Below are 19205 nucleotides of genomic sequence, written 5' to 3' on the forward strand. Positions count from 1 at the left end.
TTTGGATTAATTGCCTGTGTGCCCACCTACTAAAGAAAACAAGATGTCTTTCTGTGTGCTAATGTAACATTTAATGAGAAGGAGCCTGGAGTCATCTTTAAAGCCATTCCATCATTGTCTGAAATAAAACCCTGATCTTTTACACATCTTCTCCCAATGCCAGCACTTCAATTACCTGAGGTCCATTTTGCAGTCAAAACACCCCGGGAGGCAGAGCAGGAGGCCACAGTGCCAGAATCAGACATTCCAGAGGCATGATCCGAGGTCACCTCCACCCCAGCCAAGGCTGGACTGGTTACTCGCTGCATATAGGCTCCCCTGTAAGAACCTCCCCCTCCTTCCTTGGATTTCCTTTGTCGCATACTTTATGTTATCATTCTCTCATAGAGGACTCCAGTAAGATGGACTCCTTTTATATTTGATAAATATAGCAAATATATGTATTTTTTGTAAACTATAATAAACTGTTTTAAAAGAAGGAATAAAAATAAAATTAAAGGGGCAGTGCAGCGGTGGCTCAGTGGCAGAATTCTCACCTGCCATGCCAGAGACCTGGGTTTGCTTTCCAGTGCCTGGCCATGGCAAAAAACTAACTAAATTAATTAACTAATTAATTTAATTAAATGCTGAAAGTACTTTAAAAAAAAATCTACATACAAACCTTCTCTACCACAACCTACAATATGAATACCTAGGAATCCAGCTGAATATTTGTACACATTGTGGAAATTATGTAAAGTTGTCTCCTGTGGAGAATTGCAGGACATCTGTGTGAGACGGTAAGTGGTGCTTCTGGTGGGGGCTGGAGGAGGGGCGTGGGGGACAAAAACAAGAGCTAAGCAGCTCAACCCAGCTCTCAGGATGCTAGCCTGGTCACTGGTGGCCAAACTGGGGTGTGCTAGTCTCAGAGACCAACAGGGGATCCTCTTCGGTCTATAAAACCCGGAGTTAGTCTGTTACTGAGCACACATGAAAGTCTACCTGAGCATGAAACTCTGATCATGTTACCCTCTCTTCTTCAAAGCACCACGGGCTACCCATTGCTATTGGTGTGAAGAGCATACCCCAATGTGGCCTGCAAGGCTCTTTATAGCTTAGCCAGTAGACCAGCATCTTGGCTGGCATCATTCCTCCCGCCCTTTGCCTTCTGTAATTTCTCCAATATGCCCTGTTCCTCTTACCTTTGGGCCACTGACAGTTCATTCTTTCCTCCTTGATGTTCTTCCCTTGTCTCCTCAGCATCCTTAAAGTGTAAGTCCTCAGGAAAGAATTCCTAGAAACTTCACCTTGCGCCAGATCCCCTGCTAGATACACTCGTTGTCCATGTATCTTTCCTTTGTGGCAGTTATCACATTTATTAATGTCCATTTATTTGCTCACCATTGTGTCCCCGGCATGTATCTGCCTGGCTTAGAGAAGTCATTGACTACATCAATGGGTTAGGAATATCGTCATCTGTCTACCCTTCTGGGATCTCCAAATTCTCTTCTTGGGGGATAATATTCTTGGCTTTCACTGGAGACCATCATGAGAAATTTTTCAAAGAGACTCTTCTGCTGTCCCATAGGGAGGGGCTTCCTTATCGTAATATTCCCAGTCTCCAAGGGAAGAAGTTGTAGCTTGTCTTACTGGTGAATTTGGGATAGCAGGTTGGGCATGTGTAGCCCAATCTCTTCCTTGGTGCTTTCTCTTGGAAATGGCTCTGTCTACAGAAAGCATGCATTCCACCTGGCCCATGTGCCTTTCACAGGGGCAGGTCCCCACATGCAGAGATCTTCCTGGGCCTGCAGTGCCTCTGACTGGTAGATAAATCCTTCAGATTGCAGGGTTCGGTTTAAGAACCCAACTTGTCTTCAGGTAAAAGCCATATTCTCCAACAACACATTCATCAGTAATGGAAGTAGTATTTTGATCCCTGTGTCACTTTTTTTGAAGTCAGAATTCAAACATTTATTTGGCCACTTCTTACCTATCAGAAAAAATCTTAAGTAACCTTCTGCATTTATTATAACACTGAACTTAAATTTATTCCCCACTGTACCCATGTCTCCATATCTACAATTCTAATTTGAAAATTTTTTTAGAACTTGGTGTCAGGAAAATTGTTTTCTTTTCTTGAGATGCTGATATTCTTTTTCCTTTCCAACAAAGAGAGTTAGGAAACTTAAGGGCCTGGGATGCCAGGAAGTCCAAAGCCTAATTTGAAACTCAATCAAGGCAATCACATTAACCACTTCAGTTGACATATTTGCATCTGCTTTACCTTGATTTTGGTTTTCTAAGTTCTATTTCACCATTTAGCTTTTCTTTTATATTTTTAACTGTAAGCCAGAGCTACCTCAATTCTATTTGAAAAAAGATGGATAGAGACACATTTAAAAATGTGTAAGATAATGTGAGTTGGCAAGCAAACAAAATAACAAGGAAGATTTACTGAATGATAATTAGGGAATGTCCTAAGAACTTCATGTACATTATTTAACCCTCATAACTAGCATGAGTTTAGCACCATTATTATTTTTTCCACTGAAGAGATGAAACAATTGAGTAGTAAATGGGGCTGTTTCCTAAATACACACGGGATGGAGTGAGAATTTGAATGTGTTTGTCTCCAGAGCCTGAGTGCTTAACTTCTAATTTATATCATCACAAACTTGAAAGAAAATCCTGCTTTAATAATACTTCTTCTAATAAGCTCTCTTGGATGAAAAGTCCCTCTTATCTACTCTATTATTTGGGGTTTACGTCACCTTTTTGAGCTAAGGTGGATGAAGTTCTAAGCAGTCACTTGGAAAGTTAACTATACTTTGGGATGTATTTTTTTATTTTATTTTCTTTCTTTATTTTTTCATTTTATTTTTTTTTTGCGTGGGCAGGCACCAGGAATCAAACCCAGGTCTCCAGCATGGCAAGCGAGAACTCTGCCTGCTGAGCCACCGTGGTCTGCTCTGGGATGTATTTTTTAATTGTTAAAATAGAATCCTTGAAAGTGACCCCCTCAAATGACCAGAATCTAGAATTCCATGTTGATATGAAAGGGGCAAGGACTGTGTGGCTGCAGCCTACCCAACTTCTAGCATGTGGGATGTAGTTTATGATATCTATACGACTCAGATGACAAAAAAAATATGTTTAAACCTTAATTTGTTTAGCAGTAAATCCAATCAACCAAAACATCAATTTTGTTTTATTGCTAAACTTGAATAAAATTACTCCTACCTTAATCAGTTCATTCCCCCACCTCCAGACATTTTCCCAGATTTCAAAAAATACATTGTAACTTGGATAACCAGTTTTTTCCAAAAGAGGAAAAGGGGCCATTCATTTTATTAGTTTAAGAAAAACTATACTGCAATGAAGTGACATGTGCATTTCTTTTTCTTTAAAAAGACATTTTTTGAGTTTGTACTGTCTTTTGGACATTGCAACACTGTAAGATAATAGAAAAAAAATTTCTAATGGCCCTTCTACTCAGAGGAGTCTAAATTAATTTAACTGAAACCATAGCTCTTCATTGTTGATGCAGCTCTTTATAATTGCCCCCTTGCCAATGTCTTTCTCACATCACTTTCATGGTATCTGGATGAGTAAGAGTAAAACAGTAAGAAAGGGGCTGCCAGAGGAAAACAACAACCCAATTCAGAAATATCTATGATGTTTTTACAAGATCTTTCCCCATTCATGAGTGGAGAGAGAGAATTTTTTTATGGGGAGGAGATGGCCCATTTCTTTCAATTCTCATTGTATTTTTGTCACCACTGACTTCTGGATATAACCTCCTTGTTCCCCTCAGTAAATTCCCTAAGTGCTTTGGTCCAAAGCCTTTCAATTCAAACATCGGTTGTCCATCACCAGCTCTGAGAGATTTTATGCTCAGAACATATTCCAGGAAAGGGTGGTCCACGTTGAGGGCTTATAACAAGCAACAATTTTGAAATTGTTTGATCCTTCTCTCTAAAGGATAAAAATTCTTAAAATGGTGCAACTGATGGAATTCAGTTTTCCTGAATGGTTTAAATGCTCAGCTAAATCTTTCTGTTTGTAATGTCACAAGGGGGCTGAGAAGTGCTTTCTCCTTCACTCTCCCACAAGACATTCCTGAGGAATTAAGGGAGAACACCCCACCCCGATTAACTTATCGATTTGGATTGCCTCCCCAAAGTCATACAACAAAGGTAGTGTGGATGGAGACTGTACAAATTCTGAAAGCAAGACCTGCAGTCTCAGAGAAAATAACATGGGCATGGGGGCACTTTGAACATTCCCAAGGAGAGCTACTTCTTTCACACTCAGCGGGGAACCTGATGATCTGCTTTTGTCCAAATTGCTCTTTCCCTCCTTTGCAGTCAGTTTCCCAGCTATATTAGTCTAGCTCAAGGCAGTTTCATCTTTCCATAGAGATTTCTGTGGCTAAGAAGTCATCAGCAGGAGAGCATGGAACCCAGACATTTTGCTCATCACAGACCTCAGGCCAGTTCTTCCCCTTTCTGCCGGCAGACAGGAGGCTGTGTTCATCCTGCAGTGTACAAAAACTGACCCTCTTTCTATAAGACAACATCCCTCGCCAACCATGGAAGCACCATGGAATGGCCTCTGTTCCCTTTATACCTTGGGGAGCCTACAAGTTTGAGTCTTTGCAATGGTGTCTGACCTCAAGAATAGGGAATCAGAGTCAAACACTTGATGAAATAAGGATGCTTTGCCCTAACTCTTGACAATGACTCATCTAGTAGCTATAAAGGGAAAAGGAGAGATCTCTGGACAAAGAGTCCTGATACCAGAATCTCGTTTTGGGCTTCTCCACAACTCACTGCAGTGCTGGGTGCCCAGTTTCTAAGCTGTAGAACAGTGGACTCAGACTGGGTAACCTCAAAGGTCCTTTTAGGTTCAGACATGGGAGGCCACAGCAGAGATGCATCTCTGGTGCAGGTGAACTAGCTGTGCCCTGTCTGTCGCTATGGGGCAAAGAACGTCTGACCACATCAGAGCAGAATCAGGACTCTTTATCCAACCACGTGGATAAAGATCCAACCCGTTTACTTTGTTTTCATTACTTTGGGATCTCACAAAATTTCCAATATGAAAAATTTGGAAAATGTAGAAGAGTTTATAGATACAGATAACTACTACCTTAGTCTCCTAGAGCTCCTCTAACAACATACCATAAACCGAGTGCTTTAGGAATGTATTGGCTCCTGGTTCTGGAGACCACAAGTCCAAACTCAACACATACCAGCAGGGCCATGTCCCTGTAGTGTCTCTAGGGAAGAAACTCTTCATGCCCCTCTCCTGCTTTCTGGAGGTGGCCAGCAAGCCTTGGTCTTCCTTGGCTTGTGGCAGGAAGCCACAATCTCTGCCTCAATCTCCACATGGACTTCCTTCTTGTCTCTATCTTCACATGGCCTCCTCCATGTCTGTCTCTTCTCCTTGTCTTCTAACACCAGTCATAGTGGATGAGGACCCAGCCTAATTCAGTCTGGCCTCATGTTAACTAATCACATCTTCAAAGAGTCTTTTTCCAAATAAGGTCACATTCTCAGGACTGGGGGGTTAGGACTTGAACACATGTCCTTGCAGGGGAGGGAGAGACACATTTCAACTGATGGCATATTCTGTGGCCATTTTTGTATGGTCTCCATTCTACACTTACAATTTCTTTCCAAGATGGCAAATTGCATATTGCATATATAATTTCGTGTTCTGCTTTTTAAGCTTAATGTGACATTCCTTAAATAAATGTGGGTTTAACACTGTGCAGTGAAACAGATGGGGGCTGCTCTGGGGACTTCACAGTCTTGCCTTTTCCATATGATTAAGAACTTTCCATGAACGTAATTTCTCACGTCTACATCTTACTCTTGAAACAATTTGTTGTTGTCATTGTTTTGGTCTGGTTGCACAGGAGGAGGTAATCCATGCTCATGAGAGATAAAAGGATAAAAGCAAGAGGAAGGTGGGGGCGGGGGGCTTGAAACAAAAAAAGTAGAAAGCAAAGAAATGAGAAGGAAATCAAGAAAGGGAGAAATAAAGTCGAAGCAGGGAAAGACTGTTCTGAGCTAAGTCGCTGGGAAATTTTGCACATAGAGATTAAGAACACAGGCTCAACTTGGCAGGTGAACTAACTGCCCTACACCCTACGTGGGATGCTACTCCCAGGAATATAAATCTCCCTTGCCACATGCGACAGGACTCCTGGAAATGAGCTGGGACCCAGCATCATGGGAATGAGAAAGCCTTTTTGAACGAAAAGGGGAAGAGAAACATGAGACGAAATAAAATCTTAGTGGCTGAGAAATTTCAGACAGAATCAAGAGGTTTTCCTGGAGGTTATTCTTATGTATTATACAGATATCCCTTTTTCGGTTTGTGTTGGAGTGACTGGAGGAAAGTACCTGAAACGGTTGAGCTGTGTTCCAGTAACCTTGATTCTTGAAGACGATTGCATAACTGTATAATTTTTACAATGTGACAGTGTGATTGTGAAAACCTTGTGTCTGATGTTCCTTTGATACAAGGTATGGGCAGATGAGCACAAAAAACAAGATAAAAATAGTAGGGGGAGATAAAGGGTAAAAACTGGGTAGATTGAAATACTGGTGGTCGATGAGAGGGAGGAGTAAGGGATTTGGGATGTGTGACTTCTTTTGTGTTCTGTTTATTTCTTTTTCTAGAGTGGTGCATGGTGAAGAATATACAATTATGTGATGATATTATGAGTCATTGATGATATAATAAGGTTGGACTGTGAGTATGTGAAGATTTCTCAATAAAAATATTTAAAAAAAAAAAGAGCATAGGCTCTAGTACCAGGCTATGTATTCTTGAGCAAGTTTCTTAACCCTTCTGTGCCTCAGCTTTCTTGTGTGGGAAACGGGAAAAATGGCACTCACCTTATAAGGTTGGTAATAAGAACTAGATCATACATGTAAACATTTAACACCGATAAAAGAAAAACTTTTCACGCAACTTTGAATCTCACAACTTTTTTGAATGAACATTTAACACTGATAAAAGAAAAATTTTTCATGCCACTTCGGACCTCCCAGCTTTTTTGAATGATCTGTGAATCAGGCAGCATCCTGTTCAGAAAGTAGATGGGTACTCCACCGGAGGATGGAAAAGAGAAGGTCACATACAGCGAATGTGAAAGCAAGTGAGAACATGTCCTGATTGGCTGACATTAAGTTTCCATCTTACTTTGGGATGGTGGTTTTTCTTGTTTTGTTGTTGTTGTTGTTTGCATGGGCAGGCACCAGGAATCGAACCCGGGTCTCCAGCATGGCAGGTGAGAACTCTGGCTGCTGAGCCACCAGTGGCCTGCCCTTTGGGGCGGGTCTTCCAATGTAGGGTCAGGTGGTTGCTTTGGAATGAGGAAGTTAGTTGGCATAGGAATGAGTAAGTCAGCTGACATTAATTGATAAAGATCTGGCTGCATTTAAATTTGGTCCTCTGGGTGAGTTAGGCATTTACAGAAAATAGAACCTTGCTTAGGTTTTTTTGTTTTTGTTTTGATGATGTGGGCCTTAGCACGGGCACCTTCATATTGGACCTAATGAATTTTATTTATCAGCACCCAGGTCTTCAATACATAGGATTAGCCACTACTAATTACCCTCCTATTTCAGTATTGCATAATATATTGTACTGACGAGGGAAGGGAGGCTCCAGATGAATTAATGAAAAATCGGATTGGTTGATTTCTTCCAAGCCCAGTCATCCCTTCTAACTACATAGCCACATGTATCCATCAGAAAATGATGACATTCAAAAGGAGTGACTGCAGGGAGCCTGATGAGAGGATGTTAGTTAAAGCTGTGGGCAGAGAAACCCATGAGGGATGGAGAAGTTCCCTGGGAACAGCAACAATGGAAAATCACCACTCCCCAAAGCCTATAAAGCAAGAATGGAAGCGGAAGTGGTTACTAGAGTCCAGCTCTGGACCACCCAGTGGGTTCTATGGTTTTTGGTAGAGGACAACAGCCTCACTCATCTCCTCTGGAGTCTCCCATTGGCTGAAACCAAGTGGAAGCAAAGGGCAAGGGAGCTGGTAGATGCAGTCCATGGAAATTGGCTTCCTGGGGATTCAGAGAGGCAAGCAGAGAAGCAGAGAGAGCCTTGACAGGCAGCTGGAGAAAGTGGAGCAGACCATAGGTTTCTATAATACTCTGGACATCCCTTGACACTGATGAACTCAGCTGTCCAATACCATCTGTGAATATGCTGGCTGTGCTGCTGGAGATGACCTGTGCACACAGCCTTCTCTCGGCCTCAGTGTACCCCATGTGCCTTCATCCCTCCACGCCTCTCAAACCCAATGGAAATTCATGTTCAAATCAAGCAACAAAACATGTCTGTGAGCATTAACGTCCTAGTTTGCTAGCTGCTGGAATGCAACACACCGGAGATGGTTTGGCTTTTAATAAACGGGATTTATTTCATTAGTTCTTCAGAGGAAAGGCAGCTAACTTTCAACTGAGGTTCTTTCTTACGTGGGAAGGCACAGGGTAATCTCAGCTGGCCTTCTCTCCAGGCCTCTGGGTTCCAACAACTTCCCCCAGGGTGATTCCTTACTGCATCCTCAAAGGCCTGGGCTGAGCTGTGAGTGCTGAGATGAGGTATGCTGAGCTGTTTGGGCTGTGCTACATTGCACTCTCTCATTTAAGCACCAGCCAGTTAAGTCAAACATCATTCACTGCAGCAGGCACGCCTCCTAGCCAACTGCAGATGTAATCAGCAATAGATGAGGTTCACATACCATTGGCTCATGTCCACAGCAACAGAACTAGGTGCCTTCACCTGGCCAAGTTGACAACTGAATCTAACTACCACAATTAGCATGTCTCGATTTATAATAAAAGGAGTTGCATTTTTGTCTACACTTCTGTTAGGTCTAAGGTGCGATGAACACATTTCATAGTTGACGCCACTGGGGGAATACTGGAAGAGGGAAGCCAGGAAAGAAGTGGACAGTTGAGCATGTATTAGTATCTAATAAACTACGATACAAACTAGTACCTGGTGTCTCACCAATCTCCCCAGCTTTTCCCTAGAGAGTGACAGTGGTCTGTGAACTGGGGGAGGGACAAGCCTCCTCATTTCGAGGCATGGAAAAATGCTGTTTCTTTGCCACCAAGGGCCATGTTGCTGACAACTTCACCATAATCTTTCTAATGGTAGAAACGAAATTGTAGCTGTAGATGGCACTGAGTACATGGTCAGGCTGGGCTGTCCTTCTTGGTATGATGTTGGTTTAGAATTTATAAACTGCATAGTCCTTATACATGCAGTTGTGTTTAGAATTTTATAAGCTGCATATTCCTTATATGTGTAGTTGTGTTTGAACATTACTTAGTTTATGTATTCACATCAACCTTACTGTAGATCAACTGTTCTTATTTCTTAAACTATTGGTACACATTTAGGCTTTTTAACTGAAAATCAAACCTCTAGCAAATTACCATTGAATTAAGTCTATTGTTCCTTTAGAGAGGGTGAGGAGTGCCATGCATGGCAGGAGCTTGTTTTAATGTGTTTCTGTTTCCGTTTTTAGTTCATCTATATACTTATTACCAACATCAGTAGCCCCAGCCATCTGGGAGGGACTGCTCCTTCATTTCCTGTTTGGATAGAAGTGAAAGATGGCAGATTTGGTAGAAAGAACAAATCGTAAAAGATCAGAAGAGATTCCTTCCTTCTCAGAGCCACGCTGCCCTGCAGGGGTGGATGATACCGATCAGGGGAAGGAGTTCAAAAGTGTTTGGTGTTCAGAGATAAGGACCTAGCAATGAGTTCTGCAAAATGCAGGAATTTGTGGAATTTATCCATTTTATTTATTACTGGGGTTTCACATAGCTGTGCCCCCGGTTTATGAAATTTTCACACTGAATGCTGCCTGCTGTATTTTCTGAAGCTTTCGGATTGGTTATCAATTGCACAAATTCTTGTGTGCTCTTCCTTTATATTTTCCCAGGCCCTTTGATACAAAGGATGATTCACTGACTGTATTTCTCAAAGGAAGTGGTGGGCTTCAGCATCGGATGCTAACCACAATTCAGAATATCTTCTAAAAGCTATTATTGATCACACAATTGCAAGGTGTTGAAGAGCCCACCATTACATGCCATGGGTCTAAGATCATGACTCGGGAGGGGGCACTGGGTTTAATTTAAATACTTCAGCAGATTCCTCTCCTCCTTCACCCATAATTGAAATGAAAATGTTTATTTTTAAAGCTTTAGAGCAACGTAGTTAGCGTTCTCTGACCAGTTTTTGTGTGTGTGTGTGTGCTTTGTTTTGTTTTTTTTTTTTTGAGCCCTTTGGAATTTGCAGCATCCGATATTAGAATAACTGAGTGTCAGCATGGGGAAGTCAGACTCAGCCCCATTCTATAGCCAATGGGGAGAGAGCAAGCAGCTCTCAGAGATGATTCTCTAGGAAGCCTTGGACTGGGGACCGCATGCATCAAAGTAGGATTTCATGCTGGGGGCTATGGTGTGAGGCAAGGAACTCTCCCGGACTCAACCCATCACTCGGCAATCTCTGGAAGCACAAAAAACAAGTGAGGGGTTTTTGTTGTTGTTGTTTTTCTTCTTTCCCAGCATAAGGAACAAGTTCAGTAGAGAAACAAATCAGAAGGTCGATTTTGATCAAGAAGTTAAATACTACATGGTTTTCTTCCTTTTCTGAATTTGTTTTTAGGCAGAAGGACTCAGGGAATCGTGGAGGCAACTGTTCCAAGTAACTAATGATTCTAGATCAACCTGTGGTCAATCCAAAATAACCCATCTCCAAGGTAATTAGATTCCAAGGTAGGTAGATTCTTTTTTAAAGAATAGCTCATACTTTTTCTTCTTCTAGAAGATTTTGGACAGGATTTCATAAACTGCATATGCAATAAAGCTGGCGAAATTGACAGAAAATCAAAAAGTACATAAAAAGGGAAGTTTAAAATAGTTACTGTAACTGAACTTTAAATTTAATTCAGAGCTTCCTGACAGTTTAACGAATGAGGAAAAACAATGGGTTACATTGTTTTCAGCATCAGATGAAAGGGAGTGTTTCATACTTCAGAAGATCCTTGCTTTTTCCTGTTATTAAATTTTAAGAGGGCCTTATAAAATGCGCTCTAATATAAGACGTACTGGATGCTCTAATGGACAGTATTAAAAAATGTTTTACAAAGTTTAAACAAACAAAGAGGACTTCAAATGGAAGTTTTCATCTTCAAATGAAATTTGGGAACACAATACTAAACATAAATTCAAAGAAAGTGAAACTTTGTCCCCACCCAGGCCCCTTGGGGTGAGTCCAATAAGACCACTGTTTTCTTAAAATCATCTCAAAAAGGCAGTGAGCATATATTCTAAAACTCCTATAAGATGGAACATCCTTACCATCACACTTATAATTTATATGAGAGTTGATTGTCATTTGCTTTGCATAAAGAAAAGGATCAAAATACTAATAATAACAGCATTCACTTTCTGGATTGGTATATTTTTAAAATTCTGAGAAGACTGATAATTCTAAAATAAAAGTATATGAAAGTAATCCTTAATGCATATTATAAAACACAAGTCCCCCAAATGTGCTTAATTTTGTATGGAAATAAGTTTCCTCTTTTATTATTACAGCTTGCCACTAGAACTATTTTTTTCCCCTTTGGTCTCCTCTGTTGTTAAGAATGTAGAGTAATAATGAAAAGCATTATCCTGAATTTGTTGACTTAGAAAAGGAAGTGCTTAATTTTGGAGTGGTCAAGGCATTGGAGAGCTCAGCAGTACTCCTGGCACAGAAGCAATCTGGATTTCTGTTCAGCAGGAACACATGATATCTAGGGATCAAGATGGTTTCCAGTGGGTTCAAGCTAAGCCCTGGGGGAGAAAGTGAGTGGGTCCTCCAAATTTAACTTAATTGGCATTGTGGGAGCACTTCTTTTCCACAAATCAGCCCACACTGTGTACCTTCTTTAAACCAAGGACTGTTGTTGACAGAGCTAAAGAAGGGAGTGGTTTTACACCACAATTTCCATTATCCACCATTTTGTGTAACAAAGGCACTCAGCAAAAGCTAATGCAGTGACATTACACTGACAGGACCAAAAGGAAAACAAGAATGCATAAAATGAGAGCTCTGCTGGCTTTTAGTCTTGCATGTATGTAAAGGATTCCATTGCTTTCCTCCTTATGCTAATCCATCGTCATTCTAAATTGCCTTATTGTACTATTTCATTGTCTAAATTCCAAGAGCAATTCATTCTTCAAGTTTTTTTTAAGTAATCTCTTGCACATAATGTTTTCCCAACATCCAAAATATGTTGCAGGTAACAGGCAATCTACCTCATCTTCCAAATATCCAACTAGCAATAATTTCAAAATGTCCAACTAATGATAATTTTGTTACTAGCTTTTCTTCCCCCTTGTTCTAATGCCATTGATTATTCTTCTTGATTTCTTTAGCTTACCATTTGAAGTGGGTGTATGTGTGCATGTGTAAATAAAACAAAGGTGGGGGGGGAGAGCAAGAGAGAGGGCAAGATGTCCAGTTGTCCTCAGATATTCTAATCCCCTGGCACTCAAGGATTCAAAGCTGAGACTCCAGACCCTGCGGAACAGAGGAAAACTATTGCTGCTGTGCTCTTCCTGAATTTCTGACCCACAGTATGAAGACATATAATAATAAAATGCTACTTTTTACACTCTGGGTGTCATTTGCCATTCAGGCATCAATGTTTAAAATGTAATTCCCAATTTTGTTTTTAGTTAAATCCAGAATTATTAGGCAGTTCCTGAATTTAATGTTAATATTAAATATTAAAATACTTTTCACAAATACACATTAAGTAACTGGATTTCAAGAATATCAGACAGCAAGTCCAACTGAGGGAACATGGTGAATGTGGAAGCAGATTCACCTGGAATTAAACCCCAGCTCCCCTGCATATCAACTATGTAAACTCAGGCATATGAAAACTTATTAGAGCAGGTACTGGACAGATGCCAATTCCCCACCCTCAGCCTCTGTTCCCTTTCTCTTCATACATCATTGATGTTTTAGAGGTTGGTGGGTTGGTCTAGTGTGGATTTTGCAGTTGAAACGTGGAATTCAAATCTCTGTATAAATTAGGTGGCTTAAAGAAGAAATCACTTAAACACTGAGTCTCAATTTCCTCAATAGAATTGTTGAAAGGATGAAATGAAATTATGTATGTGAAGTAGCCCATGTAGTTCCCAGCACAGAAAAATAGTTCAATAAACAGTAGTTGCTATTGTTACCCTAAAAATAAAAAGAGGTAAATACATGCTCCAGCGTATCAGCTATACAGAAACTACCATCTCTTAGGAAGCAATGTCCTACAATGCCCATAAGATAAACATGCCCATGGGGTTAATCCCCTGTGGGGGTCAAGTGTAAAGTCAAAATGCATTCCCACTTGCATCAGCTCTTTTCTTCCTATTTTTATCTGCTGTGACCATAGTACCCATTTTTATTTCAGTATCTCAACTCAATCTTGCAGACATGTTTCTTTTTTTAATTAGGGTAGTCCAGGCATTTTTAGGGTACATTTCTCTACAGAGAGTGACATTTCCCCTTCATCCAATAAAAGGGAACTGAATCCAGAGGCAGACCATGTGAACTTGTGAAATCCTTGGGAAACAAAGCACCCGTTTACCATCAGTCCTTTCCAATATAACTAGCTCTTGCATTTTTGAAAAGCATTAGGAATCTCATCATTGGAACAGTAAAGTATTGAACGGAAAAAAATCTTCCTCCTTCCGCATTTTCCAGACTTGGGTTGCTGGTCCAAAAGGGCATACGTAATTCCCTTAGTCAGTAAGAGGTATCTTTTGTCCCATCTGTAGAATAAGGTAATGGTAAGGATAGAATGAAATAACACATGTGAGGGCCTTAGCACTATGGCTGGTGCATAAGAAGCACTCAAGAAACACTAGTTAAAAGCTATGCACTAAATATGATTACTTCCACTTGAAAAATGAGGAAATGGGTTTAGAGAGTTCCAGTAACTCATCCAAGGTCATCTGAGTGGGGGTGGAGACAAAGGGGAAGGGAGGACAGAATTTCAATTCAAATCCCAGCTTTATGACTCCAAAACCTTATTTGAATCTGGTTGGGTTTGGGAATCTGTTACCCACTAATTTTAAAGCAACGTCAAGTTGATTCTAAATCTATCACCTCGAGCGAAAAGTACTTTTTACAAGACCACAAGAAACTGAGAATTGATCTTTATTTTTGCTTTATTTTCTCCCCCCCTCCCCAAACTAATTTGCTGAAAACTCCATATCACTTCCCTGATTATCAATGGCCCTGGAGTCCTGGGGTCAGGGACCTCATTTAATGATGTCTCTCGGGACCAGGCCAGGCCCACAGTCTAACTGGCCAGAGAGTTTTTAATGAAATCCCAAGTGCTGGTTGCCAGGCCTCTCTTCCTCTCAATTTTTAAATAGCTGGATAGGTCCCTGGAAATGGACAGGTCCCAGTTTGCCAACTCCAAGGCAAGAAGTTCCATGCGAAGGTAGTTTGGTATAGGTAGTACCTCTCTTTCATGTCTCCTTAGGAGATTTAACAGGGCCAGTTTGAAAACGTTAGCACACATAGACTAAACTACTCAGACTTACATCAATCCATGTTGATTTTTGTGAATCTAAATTTTCAGGATTCCTTGGTTGAGTAAAGACAAAAGCCTCACCCTGAATAACCATCAAATGCCTTTTGAAAATAACAACAGGATGGGCTTAAATATACATGAGTCAGAAACATCCGGATGACATTTCCAGGGACCTACCCAGCTACCTAAAAATTGAGAGGAAGAGAGGCCTGGCAACTAGCACTCGGGATTTCATTAAAAACTCTCTGGCCAGTTAGACTGTGGGCCTGGCCTGGTCCCGAGAGACATCATTAAATTATGTCCCTGGCCCCAGGACTCAGGCTATAAATCCCCAAGTGGCTGACCAGGGCTTCGTCCCTCCCTTGGTCAGCAAGAAGGTTGGAAAGAGATCAAGTGAGCCACAGCCCCCCTGGTTCTCTGCCAGTCTGCTCAGGTGCCTCCAGGCTCAAGTGCAGGACCACCCGTTCCCTGAAGGGATTTTTGTTTTGAACTAGCTGTTTAAAGACAAAATTATCTTGAAATGAACATTTGTCTATTTTTGGTTCCATTGTGGATTGTGAAACTGGGTCTCCAATTCTCATTTCATAAACATCCCAGAGCACGTTTCAAGAGACAAATGGATTGATGATCTTGCCATGGGCAGTTTGTGGTGAGGCCAAAGGGGTCTTGAAGAGCCTGGCATCTCAAGGGGGTTGGAGTTTGGGGCTGGGAGGATTGGAGGGCAGAACTAACCTAGGAGCCTGTGGACTCTGAGGGTGACCCCGTCTTTTTATGCTCAGCTCTCAAGGGAAATTATGGGCTGCAGGAAGCACAAATCCTGGAACCTTCTCAACATGGATGAAGCAAGTTTGCAGGCACAGGCTCTGGCCTCCTGGATCTCCCAAGTCTCCCAGGTCTTGCCCACTACACTGGCCACAGGTTCCTCAAAACACATCTGCCTCCAGAACCCCTTGACCAGTCACTCAGGCCCCGCTGCTGGAGGAGATGCTAGATGAGGCAGTACTTTGAAATAAAAGAGAATGGGAAAGACAAAATCAGGCCTCTCCAGTTAATCTCTCTCCTAAACATTCCTTTAATCTTCAGCTTGGTTTACTCCATCCTGGCCTGGCCTGTTTGTTTCCATGATTCAGGGGAAGCAGCAAAGAGCTGTGTGTCATCTGGGTCCAGCGGTTCCGGGAGAAGACCCCAACTCAGCTCCTGCTCTGTAGGGGTCCTAGCTCAGGGCCCAAACTAACCATGGCCACTTCATCCTCCTGCCAGCTCCCGTGAGTTCAGACTCTGTTATGATTTATAGGCAGGGCTCCTAACTCCAGTTCTCATCCTAAAGCTCAAACTTGAGTGTTTTCCCCGCACTCCATACATCAAGATAAGGGAGCTGAAGCCTTGGGAAGATTCCAACACCCAACAATCAACACTCACCCTGACACTCCAGCACAAGGTGCATTAGAATGAGCAAACCCCTGCCAATACTGAAATTCTTTCTTTTGCAATCACCCTGGGTGGCAGGAGCTGGCCATCCAGAGACCACAATTACATTTTGAGCATACAGAACTTTATAACATGCTCCTGAATTCACTGCTAAATTCCCACAATTGAAGCTTTTGAGCTTCAAGGCAAATCTACGAGCTCAAGCATGATTAAATCTTTGAATAAAACCTGGAGACGACCATGTTAATTATTAGAAGGATGCATCACTTTTATATTATATGCAACAGTACTTAAATCCAATTACAGCAACCCATCTTAGAACACTCTCCTCAAAGCTACTTGCATGAGTTAGCCAACAAAGCATCTCGTAACCTCATCTAAAGAAAGAAGCAGCCTCCCTGCAGTCAGCTGTGCTCTCCTCCTGCTTTGTCCAGGGCTGCACAGCCACCGAAGCATCCAGGACACATGTCCTTGCATGGTGGCACCCAACTTTTTTTTTTTTTCTTGTGCTCAATAGTGGTAAAACCAAAGGAGTATGTCTTATAAAATCTGCTTGATAACCTTCAAGAAGACAGTGGTGCCTGGAGCAGCTGATCTGGAATGGAACCACTTAAAAAATGAGAACAGGCAGGGAAGGAGAAAGAAAATGTCCCCCTGAGAAAACTGGTGCCATCCCCCTCCCTATGTACAAAAGGGTAAGGGAATCACAGGATGGAAGGTTTGGTGGGAGTGAGCTGTACTGACCGCATGTACATTTCTTTCATTGGGTACAGCATAGGCAGTATCTGACTAAAGCAGGTCAGAGCAAAAGGGATGTCAGCGACCTTGTTTTCATTCTAACCCATTTTTGTTGAACACTATAACTAACCCAGAGCAATCTTTTTGTACACTCATCAGGTTGTACAGATATTGGTTCGATGATCAGTACTGAGGGACTACATATTTTTTTTCCTTTTGTCTTGAGCATTTATCAAATTGGGGAAATATTAACTGTGACGAGCCCGATTTTACCCCCAACACTAACTTTGGGGCGGGGAGCAGTTCCTCTCTTTGCGCTCCAGGGGTGCACTGGGGATTTTCCCCTCGGACTCGGAAGATAACTTAGTCAAACGACCCCTATTGGCCTGAAGAAGATACTGCAGGTTCCTTAAACGAGATCTATCCATTGTTGATCCCCGAGCGCGATAGATTCTCAGTTTGGGTTTGGAAGGATGTGAGCCTGCGACCCAAAAAAGAAACCTGGAGCATCTGGACTAGTGAGCTGCGCTGATTTTGCAGGATCACCAGGAGGAGCCCTTGCTTTTTAATAACAGTTACAAGCCGATCTGTACTGAACTCAAGAATAACCTTGGGTTTTAAAAAAAGGATGCAAAAATTTATTTTGAACAGATAATTATCATACAATGAATTGATATGTGTCTTTGTCTCAGAAAGATTTTAGGTTCATTACAGGCATATGTAAATTATGGACAGATATGTAAAGGTAAGATAGAAAACCAAAGAGAATATAAATTGGAGCTCTGAATGAAGTGAATTCTTTCTCTCTCTTCCATTCCCTCTCTCTCTCTCTCTGTTCTCCTTCTCTCTCGTATTCCTCCTTCTTCTCCTTCTCCTGCCACCCCACCCCTCAAAAGGAAAAAAATGCCCTCCTGTGTTAAAAATTGTGCGGTTACAATTTTGCTACTCACCAAATGCATCTATTGAGTGCCTATAAATTTGTCTCACAAACGAGGTACATAATTATGAACATTATTTTCCAAAATCCATGCAGAACACTTATTCTATTAAATATATATTAATGATTCCAAGTGTCACAGCACTCCCCCAACTCTATGGTATAGCCTATATTAAAAAAAAACATAAAATCTAACAACAAAACCCAATATAGCTCTAGTTTTGACTTTATATTACAAATATTTTAAGAATAACTAAGCTTCTACTTGGCCGAAGTCAGGCTAAAGAGGAAATGAACTCACTCTCGCACCTCTTACGTCCAGAGATTTGTGTATTAGGCAAAGTATCAGTCCATATTTTTCATTTTCCAAAAATCACCTGGATAGCACTCAAAGGCAGAATATCAAGACAAGAGGAATGAAAGTGAAACCACAGGGTTTAAGAAAGCTTTGTGAACTCAAATTCCTAGGTTTTCTACAGATCTCTTTTTACACAGGCAAAATGCTTCTTATGACCCTTGGTTTTGATTCTGAATCACGGGCAGCCTTCCTGACCCCTGTGAATTTTTTTTCTCTGAAAACTTTGGTCATTCTCAATGTGCAGAGAGCTGGTTGGCTTTTCTGTGTCTTTAGAATAGATGGAGTCTCTTTTCAGAAACTGGGCACTTCTGTTGTTTTGCATCAGCTTGTAGAGAGAAGTGTTATCGCCACATATGCTCTCTGTTGGGATAAAATGGTAGAAAATGATAGGACCAAAAGATGTGTTTTGTCATTTCTTCTTTTTTCCTCCTACCCATTTTCTGTCTTCTTTGTTTCCCTATATTGACATGGAGCATAACGATATGAGACCACTGTTGTGTATCAAATTCTACACTGTACTTAGGTATTAGTTCTGGAGAAGGGTAGAGCATGAGATGCGTTCTCTGTGGTCCTCTAGAGACCTTCCAGAATGCAATCTTCCCCTGCTTCTTCAGGGAGCATGAGGACACCAAGGCCTCAGAACATATCAGAAGAGCTGTGTATGTGTGTTTTAAATGAGTTTTCTGCAAATAAGAAATGGTTTATGATACAAATGCGTTTTTAGAAGATACTCAACCTAGTCAACTTTACTGCTCTTATTTCATTAAACAGGATGAAAATCTGCTGAAAAACAATACTCAGACCCAAAGCTAGGTCCTGGGAGTTTGCTCCAGTATCCAAAAGTGTTATCTCTCTGTTAGAATTCAAACTCTTGTCTAAGTCCATCTGAAAGGCAGACAAAATCAATTACCAACCCTTTCATCCTCTGGCCGAAAAGGAATTTCTCTGCAAGAATGCCCTTCAGCAGCTATCAGTTGTTTGTCTATTGGCTGCTTAGCTGATGTGAAGGCTCAGACACAGTTTTGAGCTTTCCCTGGGGGGCAGGGACTGGCTCCATCCTGTCTCTCCTCTACCTTTGTCCGCTCAGCACTCCGCCCACAGGTGAGGACCACTGCCTG

The sequence above is a fragment of the Tamandua tetradactyla genome, chromosome 1, assembly GCF_023851605.1.
Source record: "Tamandua tetradactyla isolate mTamTet1 chromosome 1, mTamTet1.pri, whole genome shotgun sequence".
In the NCBI taxonomy this organism is placed as follows: Eukaryota; Metazoa; Chordata; class Mammalia; order Pilosa; family Myrmecophagidae; genus Tamandua; species Tamandua tetradactyla.